Consider the following 25,357-nt stretch of genomic DNA (forward strand, 5'->3'; position numbering starts at 1 on the left):
AAGTCACGTCACCCGGTAAGGGCACCCCATGAATGGAAGATAGGCATAGTGGAACCTTCAAAGTGACGAGGGGAATCCTCAAATGTTCCACTAGGCGTCGAAGAATAAAGTTGCCTCCTGCCCCTGAATCCACCAGGGCAAGAGTTTGAAACTCAGACAATCCGCAGATCAAGGAGACTGGGAGAGAGAGCGGAGGAGAGGGCGTAGTAAGGCCTAAGAATAGTCCTCCTGCAGGACTTAGGCCCATCCGTTTTCCGGACGTATTGGGCATGTTGGGACATCATGACCAGCCTGTCTACATTACATACACAGACCATGCCTCTTCTGAAGTCTTCTCTCTTTAGAAGTCAAATGACTGCGACCAAGTTGCATCGGTTCATCTCCACTGGCAACAGGAATTACTGGAACCATCTGAGGTGCAGGTTTGGCACTAGCCTCCTTCTGACCTGGGCCGCTATTAGGCCGGAGTTCTTTCACCTTATCACGAAGCTGGTGGTCGAATCTAGTTGCCAAAGCCACTAGTTCAGGTGTTTCACGAACGGCTAGCTCGTCTTTCAAGCGAGTATCCAGGCCTCTGATGAAGAGAGTTTTCAGGCATTTGGGGCCCCAGCAGAGTTCTGTAGCAAGAGTCTTGAACTCTATCGTAAAATCAGCCAGTGGTCGGTTGCCTTGCTTCAGGTCCACCAGAGCAGAACCGGCAACGGTCACTCGGGCAGGATCGCCAAAAACGGATTTAAATAAGTCCAAAAATCCGTCAATATCCTGCAAAATAGGATCCTTGCGTTCCCACAGTGTTGAGGCCCAAGACAAGGCCCTTCTATCAAGATAAGATAGAATGTGAGTAGTCTTGGCAAAAGCTGTGGGAAGTGAGAAGGCTGTAATGCAAAATGCATGCAGCACTGGTTTAGAAAGCCCCTGGTTCTCTGAATCTCTCCCGAGAAACGAATTGGAGTAGCCAGCGGTACAGTAGTCTTTAAAGTTACTTCAGGTAACTGACCTTCATTACTGGAAGTAGCGCCTTGGGTCTTCTGTGCGTGCAGCTGATGAAACGCTGAAGTGAGTTCCTCCAATGCGTCTTGCTGTTCAGAAATGCACAGGGCCAGGCCCGGAGTGGCCTGCAGGGCATTGAGCTGTGCCGGATCCATGGAGTTAGCAATCTGTTCTTGTTTGTAAGGTTTTGGGTGGACCTTTGGACACTGTGGTAGCTGACCATGCCCACGGGGGGAAGTCCCGTGAGGGGCCAGAGGTCAGGCTCAGCTTTGGGACATACAACACAGAGTTATTTCTTTTATTAGACAGAATTGAGAAGCCACCAGAGGTGGCAGTAGTGAGTAGAGATGAAGCCCGGCTAGGCTTAAGGTTCCTCAGGATACTGGAACAGCAATTCCCTCTATGGCTGTGCTGTAGTGGAGAAAACTGAGATAGTGAGTACAGTGGAGCATACACAGAGTTCTGGTATCGAGCCTCGTTGGTAAAGTTACTCACACAGCGGTTTCTCCCAGAAGGTGACACAGAAGCTGGAATAGAGGCAGGCCCTCGAGGAGCAAGTACCTGATTCCAGGGAACAGCTCTGAGGAAATAAAGTTGGTAACTCATTGATGATGTAGGCAGCGGCTTCTTCCAAGCAGAAGCGATAAGTTCAGGCAGCGAGTCAGGGAACATGGGCCTTCGAGGAGTGAGTACTGGTTCCTGATAGCGACCTGAAAGAAATGAGAGAGGCCCCTATGGAGCGGGTACCCCGTTAGGATAAAGTTCAAAAGATGGAGAGGCAGAGTAGCTAGGTTCGGAGAGCGAATCCCATCTGTAAAGAGATCCCACCTTGCTAACTCGATTAGCTAGCAAAAAGTGTAGGCTTTTGTATCCGGGATGCGTGACGTCATCACAGGGGGACGCCCCTGAGGTTCGTACCAAGGTGAGAATAAGAAGCAGGGCCGCGCGCGCACCGTATGGTACCTGGACAACATGGTGGGATGCAGCGCCCAAGCCGGACCGGGGACGCCGGAGAGGACGGCAGGCAGACGCTACTGCAGCCAGATGTCCATCAACCACGGGAGGAGTCACAAAAAAGGTAAGGTGGGCGGAGTGGAGAAGTCGGGCAGCGACAGTCGTAACAAATAGATGATATCCTTCCAAAAGAGTCTTACGATTTACTCAATGGAATTTAAAATGGATTCCATAGAGTCAGGAACTGAGCACCTTTTCCAGATGTTGATGGCTATTTATTGTTGAGACTCTACCCCTGATGCATTTAGTCTGCGAAACATTAGCTAATGTCGGAATTTATGTGCAACTAGAAAAATCATAAGAGTGACTTTTTTGGGTGAATGATTGCTCTGACCTGTAAGACATAAAATTTACTGGCTTTCTGACACCCTGTCTATATCGATCTTCTATTTTGTGTGTCAGGACTGCTCCTAAGCCCCCTCTCGGGCACCTGTCTTGGCCGTGAAGGGCCTAGTGAAGTCCAGGCTCATCAGTACTAATTCATTTTTTTTTGTGTGTGAATATTTTTTATTGACAGTGTGCAAGATACAGTAATACAAACTCATGAAACCCAGCTGAAACAACAGTCTCCTGAGGAAATACAACAGTTAAGAACATAAGAGTACAGGACTGTATAACCAAATGTAAAAAAGATGGACATTAACTTATACGTTACCCCCTCCCCTCCCACCCTTCCCTTTATTCTCTGAGGCACTTACAAATTGTCTGAATTTAGGGGCTGTTATCTTTCTTTACGCAAGCTATTCACTCGCCATGAGATCATGTAACACTAATTCATCTGAATAGGTAACATTTACTCAAATTCGAATACAGATGAAAGTACAGATGCACATGCAGATAATGGCAGGTGTAGTTACAGAGATTTAAACATGGAAAGAAACCGCTCAAGGTCTCTCTGTATCATATTTGGGCTCATATATCAGAGGGCCACAAACCTAGTTCGTGTTGCAGAGTGTTCTGGTTTAGCAATGTTTGGGTGAATTCTTGGGTACTGTGACAGATGACCACACCCACGGGGAGGGGCCCCGTGGGGAGCCACAGTACTGGGCTAGACCCAGGACACACAAACACAGATTTTAGCTCTTTTATTATAAAGCTTGATGTGTACCACCAGAGGTGGCAGTAGTGAGGTGATCCAGAGGTTACAGTCCCGGGACCCTCGGCAGAGGGAACCCGTCTCACCACGTTGGTATAGGGGGATTCCGGTGTAGGTTTCCCAGGCAAGGCAATGCTGTAGATGAGACAGACTGAGAGTTAGATTACTCGCTAGACGGTTGCTGTAGGTTAGCGATTCCACCAGGCTGAAGAAGATGGTACTGGCACCGAGGCTGGGAGAGCAGGCTCTCGAGGAGCGAGTACCTGATCCCAGTAAGGCACCTGAAATAAAGCAGAGGGCCCCCAAGGAGCGGGTACCCAGGTTAGCAATACCCCGAAGGGCAGAGAGAGAGCTTCCAGCAGTAGCACGGAAGTGGCAGAGTAGCTTAGACCGAACGAATCTAATCCTTGCTAACTCAATGAGCTAGCAAACAAGTACAGGCTATATACCTGGATGGCATGACGTCACTTGAGGGGGGACGCCTCCGAGGTTCGCGCCAATGCTGGAATAAAGACGTGGGTAGTGCGCACGCACCCTAGTAGGCCCTTGGGAGGAACATGGCGGGAGGGAAGGGAGGGAAGGGAAGGGAGATTGAATCCCTTCTAAAAAAAACTGAAACCTGCTAGCCATCCAGCTGACAACATCCCATCGAGACTCCTGCTTCTAATCCCTAACTTGATCTCAGGACCTCTGACCTGCATAATAAACAGCCTCCTATCCCAAGGAAGCTACCCAGACATTCTAAAAACCGCTTCACTCAAGCCCCTCCTCAAGAAACACAATTTAGACCCTAATGTTCCAGCAAATTTCAGACCCATCTCTAACCTCCCTTTCGTCGCTAAATTAACGGAGAAATTGGTAAACACACAGCTTTCTGACTACCTGGAAGACCACAAGATCCTACACCCTTCGCAATATGGTTTCCGGAAATCACGCAACACGGAAACCCTCCTCATCTCACTAACAGACCATATTATTATGGGGTTAGATAAAGGACATTCCTTTTTACTAGTCTTGTTAGACATTTCGGCGGCTTTCGACACCGTCAATCACACCATCCTGTTGGATCGCCTAGCAGATATCGGCATCTCGGGATCTGCGTACAACTGGTTCAAGTCCTTCCTCAGTAATAGGACTTACAAAGTCAAAATCAATAATAAAGAGTCTCCCCTAACAAAATCTAATCTTGGCGTACCACAAGGATCCTCTTTATCCCCAACCCTCTTCAACATATACCTCCTCCCCCTCTGCCAAATGTTAACAGATCTCAATCTAATTCATTATCTGTACGCAGACGACGTACAGATTCTAATCCCCATAACAGATTCAATAGCAAAAGCGCTCACCCATTGGAATAACTGCCTACTTTCCATCACCAATCTACTCAATAGCTTAAACTTGGTCCTTAACGCTTCTAAGACAGAGCTTCTCCTCATCTCCTCAAATGATAATATCCATCAACCAACATCATTCAACGCTCACATCACATGTAAACAGGTGAGAGATCTTGGGGTGATTCTAGACAACCGACTAAACCTCAGGAAAATGGTCAATACAACAACGAAAGATTGCTTTTACAGATTACAGGTCCTAAAACAACTTAAACCTCTCTTATTCTTCCACGACTTCAGGACAGTCCTCCAAGCGTTACTGTTCGCCAAAATAGACTACTGCAGCGCCCTGCTACTAGGACTTCCCAAATCCTCTACTAAACCGCTGCAGATGATTCAAAATGCGGCAGCAAGATTGTTAACCAGTACCAGCCGCCACGATCACATATCACCAATTCTCAGGAATCTACATTGGTTACCAGTAAATTACAGAATTCTATACAAATCAATCACCTTAATCCATAAAACTATCCATCATCAACTTCAACTTGACCTGGAAATACCTCTCAAACTCTACTCTTCTATCAGACCAACTAGAGACATGTACAAAGGCACTCTGAATGTTCCCCCCACTAAAGCCTCACGCCTCGTTACGACCAAAGACAGAGCCTTTTCAATAGCAGGCCCATCGATCTGGAACAGTATCCCATCAAATCTCAGACTGGAGCCATGCCTTTTAACTTTCAGAAAAGGACTTAAGACCTGGCTCTTTCAACAAGCCTTCCCTGAACCAGACAATCAATAGTTGGCCTTCATTGCTACTCGGTCTGGCACTCCATTTTTCAATGAAGGAATAAATGGACTCTGAGACATTAAGGTTAAAACACCGTCTTTAAGTTTTTAACTTGTACTTTCTATGGTAAAATTTCTTTTACCGGCCTATCTTCCTTCCAGCTTGTTGCAAGCTTCCAAGTTCTCTCCCCTTGTTGATTGTAATTTTTGACTTATTCCTACTTATTGTTATCTTTCATTTACGTGAATTTGTTACTCTTGTTGTTTTCCCTTTGTTAAACTGTAAACCGATCCGATATGGTAATTTACTATGAAGGTCGGTATAAAAAACTGTTAAATAAATAAATAGCCATTCCGGGGACACTGGAGAGGGCGGCTTGCAGACGCAGCGGTAGCCATTGTCCCAAGATAAGCCGGAGGAGCCGAGAACAAGGTGAGGCATACGGGGCGAAGCCGTCTGAGACAGACGGACGCAACAGTACCCCCCTTTAAAGGGCGCCCTCCAGGCTTCCTACCTGGTCTTAGTTTCTGAGGATGCATTCTGTGGAATTGTTGAAGCATCTCTTTATCCATGATATTTGCCAAAGGTTCCCAAGAATTTTCTTCAGGTCCATAACCCTCCCATACTCTACCTCTCTTTCTTACGTCAAGGATAGCATGTACCTTGTATTCGATGTCTTCTTCTGGATCAATAGTTGTAGGTTCAGGTGTCTTGGTTGAGAACTCACTAAGGACTAGTAGCTTCAATAGTGAGACATAGAACGCATTATTAATAAGAACATAAGAAAATGCCATACTGGGTCAGACCAAGGGTCCATCAAGCCCAGCATCCTGTTTCCAACAGTGGCCAATCCAGGCCATAAGAACCTGGCAAGTACCCAAAAACTAAGTCTATTCCATGTTACCATTGCTAATGGCAGTGGCTATTCTCTAAGTGAACTTAATAGCAGGTAATGGACTTCTCCTCCAAGAACTTATCCAATCCTTTTTTAAACACAGCTATACTAACTGTACTAACCACATCCTCTGGCAACAAATTCCAGAGTTTAATTGTGCGTTGAGTAAAAAAGAACTTTCTCCGATTAGTTTTAAATGTGCCCCATGCTAACTTCATGGAGTGCCCCCTAGTCTTTCTACTATCCGAAAGAGTAAATAACCGATTCACATCTACCCATTCTAGACCTCTCATGATTTTAAACACCTCTATTATATCCCCCCTCAGTCGTCTCTTCTCCAAGCTGAAAAGTCCTAACCTCTTTAGTCTTTCCTCATAGGGGAGCTGTTCCATTCCCCTTATCATTTTGGTAGCCCTTCTCTGTACCTTCTCCATCGCAATTATATCTTTTTTGAGATGCGGCGACCAGAATTGTACACAGTATTCAAGGTGCGGTCTCACCATGGAGCGATAGAGAGGCATTATGACATTTTCCGTTTTATTCATCATTCCCTTTCTAATAATTCCCAACATTCTGTTTGCTTTTTTGACTGCTGCAGCACACTGTACCGACGATTTCAATGTGTTATCCACTATGACACCTAGATCTCTTTCTTGGGTTGTAGTACCTAATATGGAACCCAACATTGTGTAATTATAGCATGGGTTATTTTTCCCTATATGCATCACCTTGCACTTATCCACATTAAATTTCATCTGCCATTTGGATGCCCAATTTTCCAGTCTCACAAGGTCTTCCTGCAATTTATCACAATCTGCTTGTGATTTAACTACTCTGAACAATTTTGTGTCCTCTGCAAATTTGATTATCTCACTCGTCGTATTTCTTTCCAGATCATTTATAAATATATTGAAAAGTAAGGGTCCCAATACAGATCCCTGAGGCACTCCACTGTCCACTCCCTTCCACTGAGAAAATTGCCCATTCAATCCTACTCTCTGTTTCCTGTCTTTTAGCCAGTTTGCAATCCACGAAAGGACATCGCCACCTATCCCATGTCTTTTTACTTTTCCTAGAAGCCTCTCATGAGGAACTTTGTCAAACGCCTTCTGAAAATCCAAGTATACTATATCTACCGGTTCACCTTTATCCACATGTTTATTAACTCCTTCAAAAAAGTGAAGCAGATTTGTGAGGCAAGACTTGCCCTGGGTAAAGCCATGCTGACTTTGTTCCATTAAACCTTGTCTTTCTATGTGTTCTGTGATTTTGATGTTTAGAACACTTTCCACTATTTTTCCTGGCACTGAAGTCAGGCTAACCGGTCTGTAGTTTCCCAGATCGCCCCTGGAGCCCTTTTTAAATATTGGGGTTACATTTGCTATCCTCCAGTCTTCAGGTACAATGGATGATTTTAATGATAAGTTACAAATTTTTACTAATAGGTCTGAAATTTCATTTTTTAGTTCCTTCAGAACTCTGGGGGTGTATACCATCCGGTCCAGGTGATTTACTACTCTTCAGTTTTTCAATCAGGCCTACAACATCTTCTAGGTTCACCGTGATTTGATTCAGTCCATCTGAATCATTACCCATGAAAACCTTCTCCATTACGGGTACCTCCCCAACATCCTCTTCAGTAAACACCGAAGTAAAGAAATCATTTAATCTTTCCGCGATGGCCTTATCTTCTCTAAGTGCCCCTTTACCCCTCGATCATCTAACGGTCCAACTGACTCCCTCACAGGCTTTCTGCTTCGGATATATTTTAAAAAGTTTTTACTGTGAGTTTTTGCCTCTACAGCCAACTTCTTTTCAAATTCTCTCTTAGCCTGTCTTATCAATGTCTTACATTTAACTTGCCAACGTTTATGCTTTATCCTATTTTCTTCTGTTGGATCCTTCTTCCAATTTTTGAATGAAGATCTTTTGGCTAAAATAGCTTCTTTCATCTCCCCTTTTAACCATGCCGGTAATCGTTTTGCCTTCTTTCCACTTTTCTTAATGTGTGGAATACATGTGGACTGTGCTTCTAGAATGGTATTTTTTAACAATGACCACGCCTCTTGAACATTTTTTACTTTTGTAGCTGCTCCTTTCAGTTTTTTTCTAACAATTTTTCTCATTTTATCAAAGTTTCCCTTTTGAAAGTTTAGCACGAGAGCCTTGGATTTGCACACTGTTCCTTTTCCAGTCATTAAATCAAATTCGATCATATTATGATCACTATTGCCAAGCGGCCCCACCACCATTACTGCTCTCACCAAGTCCTGTGCTCCACTGAGAATTAGATCTAAAATTGCTCCCTCTCTCGTCGGTTCCTGAACCAATTGCTCCATAAAGCTATCATTTATTCCATCCAGGAACGTTATCTCTCTAGCGTGACCCGATGATACATTTACCCAGTCTATATTGGGGTAATTGAAGTCTTCAGTTCAATCGGTCCAAGAAAGTATATAATCCCATTGAAAATTCAAAAGAGTTATTTATTCGACTTCAGAAGATCACAGTTCATTTATGAAAATCAGGCAACTCCATTTAAATACAATCGGGAAAGATTTAAAGTCCCCCGTCACGGTCCGTGTTTCGCGGGAGCTGCATCGGGAGGGACCACAGTAGTTTATAATCTACAATAAAATGACATTTATAAACAATAGGACATACAAGGCTGCAAATACAAAGTGAAAAAAAGAGTATAGAAATTTCACAACATACCTTTAAATGTTATTTTAAGATTCACCATAGGAGCGCAAGCGTCCTTTGACAGTGACAGCCATTTAAAGACAGAAAAGGCGCGAAGGAGCAAATCTCTCTCGCGAGATGCTATGACGGGCCCACTGACACACATGTAGATTAATTAATAAAACAAGTGCCATTCTATCTCTTTATTGAGACCATTAGGAGATACTGTATTCAAAGTGAAAATCCAACGTTGCTCTTTACGCTTTACGCTTTACTTTTAAAAGAGGTACGAACCTGCGGGACCGTCTAGTGCACACAGTGGACCAGTCTACCATTTCACGATTTACCAGAAGTGGGCAGCACTCCCCTTGTGGTCACTGTACGATGTGTCAACACACAGAAGTATGTACAGAATTTACACATCCTCAGACCGGTCGGGTATTTAAATTACTCTCTAAGACAGATTGTACCACCAGGGGGGTTGTGTATGTAGTGAAATGCCCCTGCTCGCTATTATATGTGGGTAAAACTTCCCGCATGATTAAGACTAGAATTATAGAACATTGTAGCAACATTAGGTCCTCCAGAATCGATGAGCCTCTAGTTTCTCATTGGCTCCAGGCCAGTCATCGTATTGGTGCCCTTTCCTTTCTAGTACTGGAGGTGGTCTCTAGCCCTCAACGAGGGGGAGACTACGCTGGGATCCTCGGTCGAAAAGAGTGGTAAGTCTACCACAAAGTCTGTAGCAATGTGTGTCCATGGCTCATCTGGTACTGGCAAGGGTTGGAGTAGGACCCAAGGACGACCGGGTGGCAGTTCCTGAGTGGCACAATTTGCGCATGAAGCAACGTAGGATAATGTGTCTTCCTTCATGGTGGGCCACCAGTAATACTTCTGCAGTTTAGCCAGAGTTCTGCGTTGACCAGGATGTCCAGCCAGTTTGGAGTCGTGAGCCCATGCTAGCAGCTTTTTTCTTAGGTTCTTGGGTACAATGGTTTTACTCGCAGGTACTGGGTGAGTAGCTGCTAAGATAACGCTTTTCGGGTCGATGATATGTTGCAGTTCATCTGGAACATCCTCAGAGAGGAATGAGCGAGATAGGGCATCTGCTCTGATGTTCTTATCTCCAGGGCGGTATTTCAGCACAAAGTCAAATCTCTTGAAGAACAGGGACCATCTCATCTGCCTATGGTTTAGGCGCTGTGCGTGGCAGATTTTTATTGTCTGTAAAGACTGTGATCTGATGTTGTGCTCCTTCGAGCCAAGGGCGCCACTCCTTGAATGCCATCTTTATTGCCAGGAGCTCTTTATCTCCTATTCCGTAGTTCTTCTCTGCTGGTGAGAAACGATGGGAGAAAAATGAGCATGGGTGTAAGGCCTTAAAACCACCGGCCTGGCTTAGCACGGCCCCTACGCCGACGTCTGAGGCATCGACTTCAATGATGAAGGGCTTAGTCGGATCTGGTTGTCGGAGGCACGGTTTGCTTGAGAAGGCATCTTTCAGTTTCTGAATGCTGTTACTGCCTCCGTAGACCAATTGGCAACGTTGGCACCTTTCTTCGTCATAGCTGTAAGCGGAACAGTTAGGAGTAGTTCTTGATGAATGTTCTGTAATAGTTGGTGAAGCCCAGAGAGCCTTTAGACTAGCGGGTTGTGTCCATTTCTTAATGCTCTCCAGCTTCTGTAGGTCCATCGGGAAACCTTAATTGGAAATAATGTACCCTAAGAAAGGCACTGATTCCTTGTGAAACTCGCACTTAGACAACTTGGCGTATAGATGATTCTCGCGGAGTCTTTGCAGCACTCTTTTGACATCCTCCAGATGAGTGGTCATGTCTTGGGAAAATATCAAGATGTCATCTAAGTATACAACGACACATTTGTAGAGAAGGTCCTGCAGAATGTCGTTCATCAAGTTTTGGAAGACAGCAGGGGCGTTGCACAGGCCAAAGGGCATCACTAGATATTCAAAGTAACTGTCCCAGGTATTGAAGACTGTCTTCCATTCATCGCCAGAGCGGATGCGAACTAAGTTGTAGGCTCCCTTGAGATCAAGCTTGGAGAATATCTTGGCTCCCTGTAGTCTATCAAATATCTCTGAGATGAGTGGTAAAGGATAGCGGTCTTTCATCATGATCTCGTTTAGACCCCTGTAGTCTATACATGGACGCAACGTTCCATCCCCACAAAGAAGAAGCCTGCGCCAGCAGGAGACTTGGAGGGTCTTATGAAGCTTTTTTGAAGGTTCTCCTGTATATATTCGGACATGGCTTTATTTTCTACCATGGAGAGAGGGTAGACCCATCCTTTGGATGGTTCAGTGTTAGGCTTCAAATTGATGGCGCAGTCATAGGGTCTGTGTGGCGGTAGTACGTCTGCAGCTTCTTTGGAAAATACATCTTGAAAAGATGCATATTGAGGCGGCAACCCAGGCATCAATGGGGTAGTTGGCATGCAGGGTATAGGAGCGACCTCCATCAGACATTTACCATGACAATCTGGACCCCAACATGAAAGTTCCAGAGTGGCCCAATTGAATTTAGGCATATGCAGCTGCAGCCACTGTAGCCCTAGTACTATAGGGTTCATGGCCTTCTCTAAAACAAAGAAGGAGATAGTTTCAGAATGGAGAGCACCGGTCCGTAAACATACTGGTTCGGTGAGCTGGGTTACTTCACCCGTTGAGGACTCTCCATGAATTGAAGATAGGAGTAGTGGAGACGTCATGGTGGTAGTGGGAATCCGCAAGTGCTCCAGTAATCGATGTAAAATGAAATTACCTCCTGCCCCTGAGTCCACCAGGGCAAGAGTCTGATACTCTAGGGCTCCGCAGATCGAGGATACAGGGAGAGAGAGTGGAGGAGATGATGCAGTAAGACCTAAGAAGAGTCCTCCCGCAGGACTTAGGTCTGCCAGTTTCCCAGACATATAGGGCATGTTTGAACAGCGTGGCCAGCTTGTCCACAATACATGCAAAGCGCCAACTTCTTCCGCGTTCTTCTCTCTTTTGACGTTAAGTGACTGCGGCCTAATTGCATTGGTTTTTCCTCACCAGCAACTGGATCCAAGGGAACAGGCATGGGTGTGCACTTAACTCGAGCTTCACCCTGAAAGGGTCTTCTGGGAGTCTTGGTCTCTTGAACCTTGTCACGAAGTCAGCGATCAATCCTTGTTGCCAACTTCACCAGTTCAGCCAAGGTCTCAGGCATCTCACGAGCTGCCAGCTCGTCTTTCAAATGAGAGTTCAGTCCTTCAAAGAAGAGGGTCCTCAGGCATTTAGGGTCCCAATGTAATTCAGACGCCAGTGTCTTGAATTCTATAGCGAAGTCAGCTAAATGTTTAGTACCTTGCTTCAGGTGAACCAACGAAGATCCTGCAGTGGTATGCCGGGCAGGTCATCAAAAACTGATCTGAACAGTTCAAGGAATCCAGCAAGATCATGTAGGATAGGATCATCGCGCTCCCACAGTGAAGAGGCCCAAGCCAACGCTCTTCCATCCAGATAAGACAAGATGTAGGTGGTCTTGGCATAAGCTGTAGGAAAATGGCTAGGTTGCAGGGAAAAGTGCATGCAACATTGGTTAATAAAACCTCTACATTTCCAAACTTCCCCCGAGAAGCGTGTTGGAGCAGATAGAGGTACAATAGTCTTGACCATCACTTCTGGCGGTGTAACTTTTTTTACCTGTGGAGGTGGGTAAGTTCATCTGTGTGTGCAGCTGGTTGAATGCAGCAGTCAAATTCTGAAATATATAGCAGAGGGCCCCTGAGGAGCGGGTATCCAAGTTAGTCAATACCCCGAAGGGCAGAGAGAGAGCTTCCAGCGGCAGCTCGGAAGCGGCAGAGTAGCTTAAACCGGACGAATCCAATCCTTGCTAACTCAATGAGCTAGCAAACAAGTACAGGCTATATACCCGGATGGCGTGACGTCACTTGAGGGGGAGCCCCCGAGTTTCGCGCCAATGCTGGAATAAAGACGTGGGTAGCGCGCGCTCACTCTAGCAGGCCCTTGGGAGGAACATGGCGGGAGGCAACGCCATAGCTGTTCCGGCGGTAGCCATTTTCCCAAGGTAAGCGGGAGGAGCCGAGAACAAAGTGAGGCATATGGAGCGAAGCCATCTGAGACCGATGGACGCAACACACGGGGCACGACTTGGACCAAGCTTATCGCATTTATCATAGATTTCCAATACCAGTGGTCCCTTTTGAAGTACTTCAAAGATGCAAAAAATGCAGGGTTTCCCCTGGTCGAGAGTTCATATAGTCCCCCCAAATTAGCTGCATCTTCTTATATTGATTTTCTGCCCCTTTTTTCTCTGTGAGGTATTCCATATATAACAATTTATGGAATTGTTGCTTCCAAGTTACCATTAGGAGAGGGGTTGGTACTGTCCACTGAGATAGAATAGCAGGTTTAGCTGTAAGCGTAATTTTGTCCAACAAGCGCAACTGAGACTTAATTATAACCAACGAAGTGTCTTCAATTAGCCCGAATAACCAGATATTGGGATGCAAAGGTATAGATTGATTCCACAACTGTGATACCATGTTTTGTAGGTTGCCCCAGAACTTCTGCAATACAGGACAAGACCAAAAGCAATGAATGAAATCTGGGGTCATGCCTGAGCATTGCAAGCATTTTATGACAGAGACCGCACCCATATAATAAGCTCTTTGTTATGCATAATATGCTTGGTGGAGGAACTTAAACTGTTTGTCTCTCATGGTCATATTTTCCACAATATTGGATATTCTCACTGAAAACAGTGTTGCGTCCGTCGGTCTCAGATGGCTTCGACCTCTATGCCTCACCTTTCTTCCTTCTCTCTCCTCAAGCGTTGGGAAAATGGCTGCTGCCGCGTCTTCATGCCGCATTCTCCGGTGTCCCCGGATCAGCAATGGCTACGGTGTTCGCCATGATTTTTCTGAGGGCCTCCTAGGGTGCTCACACGCCACCCACATCTTTATCCACGTCATGGCAGGAACCTCGAGGGCGTCCCCTCTGAGTGACATCATCACATCCTGTTATTTAGCCAAACTGACAGGCCGATTTAGCTTTACCCCTTATTCAGTAAGGGGTAATAGCGTGCCGAAAACGTGCGTTCAACCCCCCCCTCCCCATCTGCAATTTTTACTGTATCGACCCGTGAGTTAGCAAGGATTGGATTGCCTCCTATCTAAGCTGCTCTGCCGCTTCCCAGCTGCCACAGGAAGATCTCTCTGCCCTTCGGGGTATTTCTTCACTAACCTGGGTACCCGCTCCTCGAGGGCCCTTCTGCTCTATTTCAGGTACCTATCTTGGGATACCGGGTACTTGCTCCTCGAGGGCCTGCTCTCCCTAATCTGGTGCCTGCCACTGAACAACTTCTGCCTGCCAAGACCTTCAACAATACAGTTTTCTGCTTCAGTGAGTACTAACCCTTTCAGTCTGTCTCAGCTTCAACGCTCTGTGTCTACATCCGGGACCTGTCCCTGCTACACCTCGCTGCCTATCACCTACTCGAGTGTGAGACTGGTCTCCTCTGCTGAGGACCCCTGGACTACTTCACTGAGTTACCTTCACTGCTGTCTGCTCCCCGGGCAGTACCAACTTCTCTGTGTCTGCGTGTAGAGTCTAGCCTAGTCCTGCGGTTCCTCACGGGGCTCCTCCTCGTGGGAGTGGCCATCACCACAGTACCCAAGAATCCACTCCAACACCTCATAACCATAACAAACAGAAAGTCATATCCGAAGGTGATATAGAACTGGGAAGCAGTTTGTTGCACTTGGTTGTAAGAGTTGACAGAATTGAGTTCGGTGATAGGCCGATTAGAACTTTGTAGAATTGGGAACACTTTAGTCTTTTTCCATCTATTCCACATAGAAAATTATGGAGCACTTAAAAATTGGGGAGTGATGGGTTTATTTATTTATTTAACACTTTTTTTATACCGACCTTCATAGTAATAACCATATCGGATCGGTTTACATAGAACAAGGGAATAACAAGAGCAATAAATAAAGTAAAAACCAATAGAGGAGAATAAGGCAAAATTGACTTCAACTCCTCAAATATGAAATGTCTTAATTGTATGTAGCCATAGAAATCGCAGTTTGGAAGCCTGTATAACGACTTAAGCTCTTGGAAGCTAAGTACATAGCTTTGGTTGGTCCTAGCATTGAATAGCTGAGACAGCCTCACTAAACCTTTTCCACTCCATTTCTGAAATCTGGCCTGTTCCATCCCTGGGTGAAATAAAGGACAGCCCCAGTTTGGTAAACACGCGGTTGAATCAGAAGTCACTTGAAGCTTCTTACACAATTGTTTCCAGGCCATGCGAAGTGGATGGATGACCGCACTAGAAGTTATGTGATGCGGTAGCAATTTACCCTCTACATGTAACACTACCCCTGGAGTGAAAGAGGCTACCCATTGTTTATAATGTTCTAGTGGAGAACAATAATCAGTATCAAAAAACCAGTTACGTATATGTCTGATTAAGCTCGCTTGGTTGTAGGTAGCTAAATCTGGACAATTCAGTCCTCCATCTTTTTTAGGCCTTATTAGGAACTCTAGTGGAATTCTAGCAAGTTTTCCTCCCCAAAGATATTTTTTTAATTCTTTGTTAATGTCTATAATGTCTCCCTTTTTTAACCATATGGGAAGCATATTAAAGACACATAGCCATTTTGGCGTTTCCATCATTTTTAACAATAAGATTTTACCTGAGAGAGATAGGGGTAAATTACGCCAAGACTGTAGGTTTTTTATCAATTTCTTTTTTAAGGGAGTTATGTTCAGCTCATACAATTGCTTTGGATTAGCTGAAATATAGATCCCCAAATATTTAAGTTCCAAGGAGACCCATTTTAAGGGGAAGTGACCTGGCCAAGAAGAGCGCAGCACCCCCATAACAGCTAGAGCCTCAGATTTTTCCCTGTTAATCTTTAGCCTGACAAAATGCCCAAAGGCTTGTTGTAGTTCCAGAACATAAGGCAAAGATGTGACGGGATTGCTTAGAAATATTAACATATCATCCGCAAAAGCTGCTACAGTAAAAAGTACTGTGATTGTGTGAAAAGCCCCTGATCTTAGGTGAAGTAGCTAACTTTCAGAGTAATGGATCTAAGGATAATATATATAGGATTGGTGATAATGGGCATCTTTGATGTACCCCTGTCTGAATTGGAATCGCCTCCGAAACAGTATCATTCGCTACAATATGGGATGTGGGACTTTAATAAATTATAGATATAGCTTTTCAAATTGGACCAGTAAACCCAAATCTTCCCAGAACAGAAAACATATATTCCCAGGACACTTTATCAAAGGCTTTCTCGGAATCGAAGCCCACCGCCAAAGGGGCCTTTGTCAGATGTGAGGCCTTGATTGCCGAGATAAGCTGGATGACATGAGATCCCGAATTCCGGTATTTTACAAACCCTGCTTGATATGGGGCTATAAGAGTCAGGATAATAGAACTTAAACATATTGCCAATATGCGGGCATATAATTTTAAATCGCAATTTGACAGGGATATCTGTCTGTATGAGGAGGCCTGGAGTGGGTCCTTCCTCGGTTTGGGTAAAACGGTTATATCAGCTTTATTAAAAGTGGAGGGGAAACTCTCTTTAGCGCAGGCATCTCTAAAGAAGAGACTCAGAAGGCCAATTAAAAGTGGGCAAAAGATCTTATAGTATTCTGCCGTCAATCCATCGGGCCCCAGCACTTTGTTACATTTACTAGTTTTAATCACCCCCTGGAGCTCAACCTCTGAAATGGGTCGGTTTAAAATTTCAAGCTGGGTAGTAGAAAGTTGGTGTAGTTCTAAGTTTTGAAAAAATACCGCCTCCTCGTTATTACCGTCTCTGTCTTCTTTGTAGAGTGTTACGTAAAAGTGACGAAGCACCTCACAAATATCAAAATTTTTTGTAACTAAAGTCCCATTAGTCGTTTTTAAGCCGCTTATAAACGCCTTCCTTCTTTGGGCAGCCACCAGGCAAGCCAGGAGTTTACCTGATTTATTACCATAACGGTAAAGGTTGTGCTCTGAGGCTCTTAACACTTTATGGGCACGAAGATGTAGGTAAGAGTTGAGAGTATTTAAACAAGCCTAATAAGAGTCTTTATGTGCTGGAGATAGGTTTTCCGCTAAAAGTCTCTTAGCTTGTTGAAGTTGGGTTTCTAAGGCTAGTATTGAACTATTTAATTGCTTATTCTACCCACATCATAACCACATCATAACACCCACCCAAATCCTTCTTTAAGCACCCTAAATCTCCCCTCCTACCTTCTTGCCTACACCGAGCGAAGCATAAACTGACATGCCCCTTTAACACTCCTATTCATCCCCCCTTTCACTTCCCCCGCCTTTTTTCTAATTTCTCCCCTCGCCTCTCTCCCCGTCCCCTCTCAACTCCTTCCTTTACTTAACCCCCCTTTCATTTGAAATCCGTACTTTTCTATTTCTTCCAAATCATAGTACTTTATCATTTCTGATAATACTAATTATACAATTATACTAATTGTTATACTAATTATACAAATTATTTATTATCTATTTATGTTATACCAGTTATTCGTTAAATAATCAACTAAAGTTTTGTCATTATGGTGGTTATCTGTTACTGTTTTGCGTTCTATGTAAAGGATATGCCTACTTCCAGTGGCCTTCCATCTGTTATCTGTAAACCGGTACGGTGTGCAAACGGCTATCGGTATATAAAATGTTAAAATAAATAAATAATTGTATAAGCTATAATGTCCCCCCGGAGGACTACCTTACTGGTCTCTCAGAATAAGGAAGGGTTTTCTAGATGTTGATTATTGTTTTGATAAAAGTCTTCCTATTTTTGCCTAATATATTGATGTAAGTTTTTATGAACCCCACATCACAACTAGCATATTGATAACACTATGTATAATAAATTTACCCGTAAAAGTACTTTCAGTACACTTGGTCATGACCCACTTCTCTAAAAATTATTTCGCCTAATGATATATTGTAACCAAACCTTTGACGGCACCTGTTAGAATGTACTGTAGTACACTTTTACTTACATTAAATATGTGCCTACATGTAAACAGTTGCGATGGTATTTAACTTAGCAACGGTATAGAAAAGATTTTAAATAAATAAATAAATAGACATTTAATTGACTAGGAAATATCCAAGTTTTCGGGGAAACTCTTTCGGAGGAAATCCAAATCTCTGCCCATACTGGTGCATGATCCGCTATAATTATGGTACCTATTTCCGCTGTTTCCACTCTGGCAAATAAGTTGTTTGCTAATAGAATGTAATCTATTCTCAACATCGTATTATGGGCCCTGGAAACATGCGTATACTCCCTTACCTCCGGGTGTAAGACCCGCCATATATCTAGGAGTGTAGTCTTCTGCAGAGATATGCCACTCTTGTCTCAGGCTGTGATTTATAACCTTTAGGGAGTAGGGATTTGTCCAGATTGGCATCCTGTACGCAGTTAAAATCCCCTGCAAGGATCAATTCTCCTTGTGAATTAGTCCAAGAGTAAATTAGTTAAGTTGGTGAAGAACACTTGATCAAACACATTTGGAGCGTAAATGTTGCATAGGGTTACACATTTACCCGCCAACTTGCCTACAGTTATGACATATCTCCCTTTGGTATCCTTTATTTCCTTTGTAACTGTTAAGGGAGTGTGTTTGTTCACCAGTATTGCTACTCTTCCATTTTTCCCCTTGACAGGGGAAAAATAACAGGCCGCAGCCCATTCTCTACACAGTTTAAGGCTTTCCAAATCATTCAAGTGGGTCTCTTGGATGCAAGTGAGATTCACCTTAAGACGCTGTAAATATTGAAATACTTTTTTATGTTTTATGGAGGAACCTAGCCCATCTATATTCCAAGAAATGAATCTGTACTTCCCCCCCCCCCCCCCCCCCCATGATTAACTATAAAAGGAATGGAACATTGGATCAGCTGTTGTGGCATGTAATATGGGGTAGGCTCCTAGCCTGGCCCTCCCCCTGGGAAACTAGTACTCTGTCCCCAGCATTACGGTCTCTCTGCCAAGCCTGAGTGTGGACATTGTAAACCCTATAAATATAACCTGAAAATTACATTGAAATTATATAAGTGCCTCAGACCCCTCTGAAATCCCCTTTTCCCCCCAACATTAACCATATATCCCCAAAGACTCAATGAGTCCTCAACAGAGATCATTCTTAAATGTGTCTGGGCAATGCACCCCTCCCTCATCACCATAACCCTGGGTTACTCAAGCCATTCGAAAAGGAACTATGTCACTTATTTTTCTCATCCAGTAACTGGTTTGCTGCTTCCAGTAAGTCATAGATAGTCCATTCCCCCCCCCCCCCCCCGAAGTTCACTCTGAGTTTCGCTGGAAATTGTAGAGAAAAGCGAATTTGTTTCTCAATCAACTTGCTGCATAATGGGGAGAAGGCTCTCCGCAGCGACGCCACTCTCGCCCAATAATCTGGCGCCAGCCGAACCGGAGTTCCTTGAAACTATAAATTGGTAGTTTTTCGTGCGGCCTGTAAGATGCCCTGTTTATGATGATAGTTTAGAATTTTAGCAATGACAATTCAGGGTCTTGATGTGTCTGCATTTCACACTCTGAGTCGATGGGCCCTTTCAATTTCCAGCTCTGCTTTTAGGTCTGGGAGGCCTAATGCCATTCCAAAAGTAGATTACGCAGTGCACTTTCCTCTATTGTCTCTGGGATTCCAGTGAACCGGATGTTCGACCTTTGTGATCGGTTTTTGAGATCATCTATTTTATCTGAATGCTCCTTAAGGGATTTTTCTAAAGTGTAGACCCGGTTAGTTAGTGCCGTCGCGTCATCTTCTAAAACAGATGTTCTCCCTTCCACTTCATCGAGTTGCGGCGCATATTCGGCTATGGTGGCCTGGAGGGAGGTTAATTGCTCCGTAATGCCTGATAGTTTACCTTCTAGGGCTGTGATGACTGCCTCCTTTATTTCCACCATGGTGGGGTGTAAGTGCATGCCAGATTTTGGGCTCTCACCGCTCTGGGCCTCTGCTGCTGCCGCCATTTTGCCTTCTGCTGCAAGCGGTTTCTCTCTCTCCCTTCTAGCAAGCTTCGCCGGCATTACGGAGGGCGATCTTTGCATGAAATTGGTAATTGACATATGTGTTAACAGAAGAGCAGATTTCCCGAATCCTAACTTGGCTGAATCGTAAGGATGGTGGTGGAGGAAGGGATGCGGCACCCAGAGGTAGCTCAGACGCATCTGTTCCAGCTCACCACATCACGTGATCTCCTAATTCGTTTTTTTAAAACTTCATCTTTATTGAGTCAGAGGAAAATACAATGGCACTTGGCCACAACAGACGAGTAAACAAATTCAACCATTATAACAACATAACAGCCTCCAGACAGAAGAGCCACTGTGGGTAACCCAGTGACTCACCACATTTTTCCAAATGAGAATGCAAAGTAAAGAAGAGAGAAACAGAAAAGAACCCCCCCATATCTACTCTCACAACCATACATATATACACCACTGCATCCATGACCCACAAAGAGACCAGAGGATACCAACTCCTTGCCACCCCAAGCAATAGAAAACAGGCAAGATAAGCTTTCCTATGGTAGTCAACCAACAGCTCGGGAGAGTGTGCTCCCCTAGGCACCGGGAAATCTGTAGCGTTGCAAGCTACGTCCCATGCTAATTTCATGGAGTGCCTCCTAATCTTTCTATTATCCAAAAGAGTAAATAACCGATTCACATTTACCCATTCTAGACCTCTTGGGATTTTAAACACTTCTATCATATCCCACCTCAGCCGTCTCTTCTCCAAGCTGAACAGCCCTAACTTCTTTAGCCTTTCCTCATAGGGGAGCTGTTCCATGACCTTTTATCAGTTTGGTCACCCTTCTCTGAACTTTATCCAGTGCAACTATATCTTTTTTGAGTTGTGGCGACCAGAATACTCAATGGGGTAGATTTTTTTAAAAAGCGCAGTCGCGTACTTTTGTTTGCGCAGCAGGCGCAAACAAAAGTACGCTGGATTTTATAAGATACGCGCATAGCCGCGCGTATCCTCTAAAATCCTGGATCGGCGCGCGCAAGGCTGCCGATTTTGGGCAGCCTGCGCGCGCCGAGCCGCGCAGCCTGCCTCCGTTCCCTCCGAGGCCGCTCCGAAATCGGAGCGACCTCGGAGGGAACTTTCTTTTGCCCTCCCCTCACCTTCCCCTACCTAACCCACCCCCCCGGCCCTATCTAAACCCCCCCCTTACCTTTGTCCCTAGATTTACGCCTGCGAGAAGCAGACATAAATCTACGCGCGCCAGCGGACTGCTGGCGCGCCATCTTCCGACCCGGGGGCTGGTCCGGAGGCCTGGACCACGCCCCCCGGTCCCGCCCTCGAAACGCCGCGTCATCTGGTCACGCCCCGACACGCCCCCTTCAAAAAACCCCGGGACCTACGCGCGTCCCGGGGCTCTGCGTGCGCCGGCGGCCTATGCAAAATAGGCGCGCCAGCGCGCAAGGCCCTGCTCGCGTAAATCCGGGTGGATTTATGCGAGCAGGGCTTTTAAAATCCGCCCGAATGTGTAGTCTCACCATGTTGCGATACAGAGGCATTATGACATTTTCCATTTTATTCACCATTCCTTTCCTATTAATTCCTACATTCTGTTTGTTTTCAGTATGCTGTACTGAGCAAGTGCAGCTGCAGCCCCTTCCCTGTCTCCCAGACAGAGCCCCTCAGTCCTTGATAAAGCTTAAGACATGGAGAAACCAACTCCTAGGGGAGGCGGCAGGGAATCTGAGAACACCTCGTATAGGTGAGCAACTCTGCTTTCTCTGAGGATGCCAGACACAAGATGGCAGTCTTTACACATGGGTGATTACCAAGCTACAGGAAAATCCATAGTGCTAAAAGCACCACCTGAGTGGTTGCAGAAGAAACCACTCTTTCCCCTTTCCTCTGTTAAGTCTGATTCTTTTGTTGTTTTTGAGGTGGTTGAACCCATAATGGAAAGGAGTTGGGTTCTATACCTCAAAGGCAGTCGAAGGACAGACGGAGTGACAAAACCCTGTTGCACGGCAATAGTCCCCGCCCAAAACAGGAATGTGATGTGAACTCGTGGCGAGAAACCCACTTCGCCACACTAAAAACTATGCAGTCGGAGCTCCTGCGCAGTGAGCCCAGACATGCTTCTCTAAGCCTAAGGCCTCTTGGGCATGGAAAATGACACCAATCACTAACAAAGAGACCAGAACCACAGTGTTCTTCAGTTTCGTAAAGACAGTTAAATAGACAATCTTGGGCTAGAGAGCCCTTCAGAAATAAAATTGTGGATCACTGGCATCTGAAGAGCAAGAAAACATTGCTTACACATAGCTACCGTAAGGCAAATATATACCAAGGACAATTAAATCCTCTCAAAATATTAAGTAACCATTGAAATGAGAACAAAACATTATAATCAACACATTAAACAATACATTTATATACTCTCCTCATCTCTCGGCCAGTATGTCAGACCCGCCGTCCTCGGCCAAGAAGTCCTCGCATCAGAGCCCAAGGAAATCCTTCTACCGCCAGAGGAAATATTATCCTCCTGCTTTTCACACCCGGTCCCAGCAGGTGAGCTCTAAGGCCCGCCCTAGACAGCAGTGGGCCCCAGCGCCCCAGACAAGCCCCACTACGGGGTTTTGACTGGCTATGAGGGAGCATAAGCCAGCCACCTGTACCCTTGATGCATGGTCCTCTGGTCAGAGGCCGGCTACGGTTCTTCCTGGACCATTGGCCCAGTGTTACCTTGGACCAGTGGGCTCTGTCCATCATTTGTCAAGGGTACTGGCTGAACTTCCTGGGTGACCCTCTGAACTCTCCCCGAGCCCCTCTTGGGGTCAGCTCTCGCATCAGGAAATACTTTTGGCGGAGCTAACCACCCTCATAATGGCCAGGGCTGTCAAGCCCGTTCTGTTGAAATAGCAGGGTCGGAGGTTCTACTCTCGAGATATCATGGTTCCAAAAAGAATAGGGGGACTCCGTCCTATTCTAAACTTGAGAGCCTTGAACAAGTTTCTAAAAAGAGAATAGTTCAAGATGGTCTCTCTGGGCACCCTGATTCCTTTCCTACAGAGAGGAGATTGGCTTTGCTCCCTCGACTTAAGATGCCTACACTCACATCGAGATCTTCGAAAGTCCAGAAAGTATCTCCAGTTTGTGGTGGGCAAGTGACATTTTCAGAACAGGGTGTTGCCATTCGGTCTGACCTCGGCCCCCCGCGTCTTCATCAAGTATCTGGTCATACTGGGTGGATACCTCCGCAGGTTGGGGGTGCAGGTATTCCACTACCTGGATGATTGGCTTGTCAAGAGCCCGAACCAGGGGGGAGCGGTACAATCTGTGCACGTGACTGTTCGGTGTTAGAGTAGCTGGGGTTTATTATCAACTACCCAAAGTCCCATGTCGACCCGTCGCTTCAGTTGAACTTCATTGACGCCCTGTTGGACACGGCTCAAGTCTAAGCATATCTTCCCCATAATCGGGCCCTCACGTTGGTGTCCATTGCGGGAGTGGTCAACAAAGTCAGCAAATTTCGGCTCGTCACATGTTGCGACTCTTAAGAACATAAGAAAATACCATACTGAGTCAGACCAAGGGTCCATCAAGCCCAGCATCCTGTTTCCAACAGTGGCCAATCCAGGCCATAAGAACTTGGGACACATGGCTGCGACTGTCCATGTTACTCCTTTAGCTCGCTTGCATATGCGCAGAGCTCAATGGACCTTGTGGTCCCAGGGGCAGCAGGCCACCCAGGACCTCCACATCCGCATTACTCCACCTCTCCGGGACTCTTTGTCCTGGTGGGAGAGTCTTTCCAATTTGGAGCAGGGGGTGCCCTTTCAAAATCCCCCTGCCCAGATTGTGCTCACCATGGATGCATCCAACCTGGATGGGCTGCCCATGTAGAGGGTTTCGGCCCCCCCCCAGGGCCTGTGGTCTGTCCAGGAAGCTCAGTGTCAGGTCAAATTCCTGGAGCTCTGCATGATCCAGTATGTGCTCTGGGTATTCAGGGATCGGCTGATCAACAAAGTGGTTGTGATCCAGACAACTAAATGGCGATGTGGTATATCAACAAACAGGGAGGTTCGAGGTCGTTCCTCCTTTGAGCTGTGTACCTGGCCGGGACGGAGAATGTGGTGGCAGGCAGGCTGAGTCGAGCCTTCTAACCCCACAAGTGGTCCCTGAAACAAGAAGTGGCGGATCTGATCTTCTACCTCTTGGGGACCCCAGACATGGATCTATTCATTTCCCCCTGCAACAGGAAAGTGGATCAGTTCTGCTCCCGGTACAGGGTGGATGGCAAACCAGCCTCAGATGCCTTTTCCCCCCTTGGGGCAAGGGCCTTCTGTACGCGTATCCTCTGCTTCTCCTGTTCACGAAGACTCTCCTGAAGCTTCAACAGGACAGGGGGACTATGATCCTCATAGCCCCAGGCAGATCTGGTTCCCGCTCGGGCAGGATCTCTCCCTCCAGGAACCGATCGGCCTGGGAACTTCCCCAGATCTCATCACGCAGGATCGGGACAGGCTGTGCCATCCCAATCTCTGGATTTTGTCCCTGACTGTCTGGATGTTGAGAGGTTAATTCTGCAGCCCCTCGACCTCTCTGATGATGTGTCTCGAGTCCTGCTGCCCAGGTAGTGAATTCCTCACGATGGGAGAAATATTTATCTGTTACTGGGGAGTGGGTTCCAACGAGAGGGAATCCCATGCAAGTACTACGAGAAACCAGAGTTCATGATATCTCCTCGCATGCCATGAGATAGCTCAGTTGTGCAGCAGTGCAAAGTAGTGGCGTGAGTGCTGCTGCCTGACCGGTCCCCTGGTCCACTGTGATTCAGAGAACAACGGAGGAAAAATCAGCTACTTAAAGGCAAAGCCACCCAGAGAAGGGCGAGTGAAACACTCTATCCTCTATGCTTGGATAACATAGAGAGGTTGCAGTGATCTTCTGCTGATATGTGAAATAACAAACCAATCATATGAAGTCCTTAGCTTGGGAGTCCTCACTTATGTGTTGAAGATATCCTCTTTATGGAGGGAGAATGCTGAATGGCTTCCTTGTAACAGGTGTTTTCTGTAGACAGCATTCCCTCTCACCTCCCCTTTGTATCTGAAGCTTAGCTTGCTATTAGGATTGAGAAGTTCACGTGGGGGCAGCTGCACAGAATGTTCATGCATGATCAGATAGACCCTTAGGTGTAACTGACCTCTGAGAGAGCTTTCCACCTTGGCATATTGCATGATGTCATCCATTATGTGATTAATTTATTCTCCTGTCTACAGAAAGCACCTATTTCAGGTAAACAACTTAGCTTTTTTGCCCGTATGTTTGCTGCTGTAGACCATTTGGCAGTAGCTGCATCTTGGGCTTTCACCTGTGGCTCTGCAGGTCTTATGTCTTCTGTGACCCACTATAATATCATTGTTCAAGCCCGGGGTCAGCTTTCTCGGGTATTACAAGCATACTCCCTGACTTTTACCATAGTCCTGGTTCATGTTTACATTGTGGAGGGAAGGGATCG

General features: G+C 45.7%; 1 protein-coding gene across 1 annotated transcript in view; it reads left to right on the plus strand.

Moving 5' to 3' along the window:
- The window catches only part of LOC115086658 (cullin-9-like), a 582,584-nt gene that overhangs the window by 427,524 nt on the left and 129,703 nt on the right, over nt 1-25,357 (plus strand). The window lies entirely within an intron of this gene.

This window comes from Rhinatrema bivittatum, chromosome 3 (assembly GCF_901001135.1).
Source record: "Rhinatrema bivittatum chromosome 3, aRhiBiv1.1, whole genome shotgun sequence".
Classification (NCBI taxonomy): Eukaryota; Metazoa; Chordata; class Amphibia; order Gymnophiona; family Rhinatrematidae; genus Rhinatrema; species Rhinatrema bivittatum.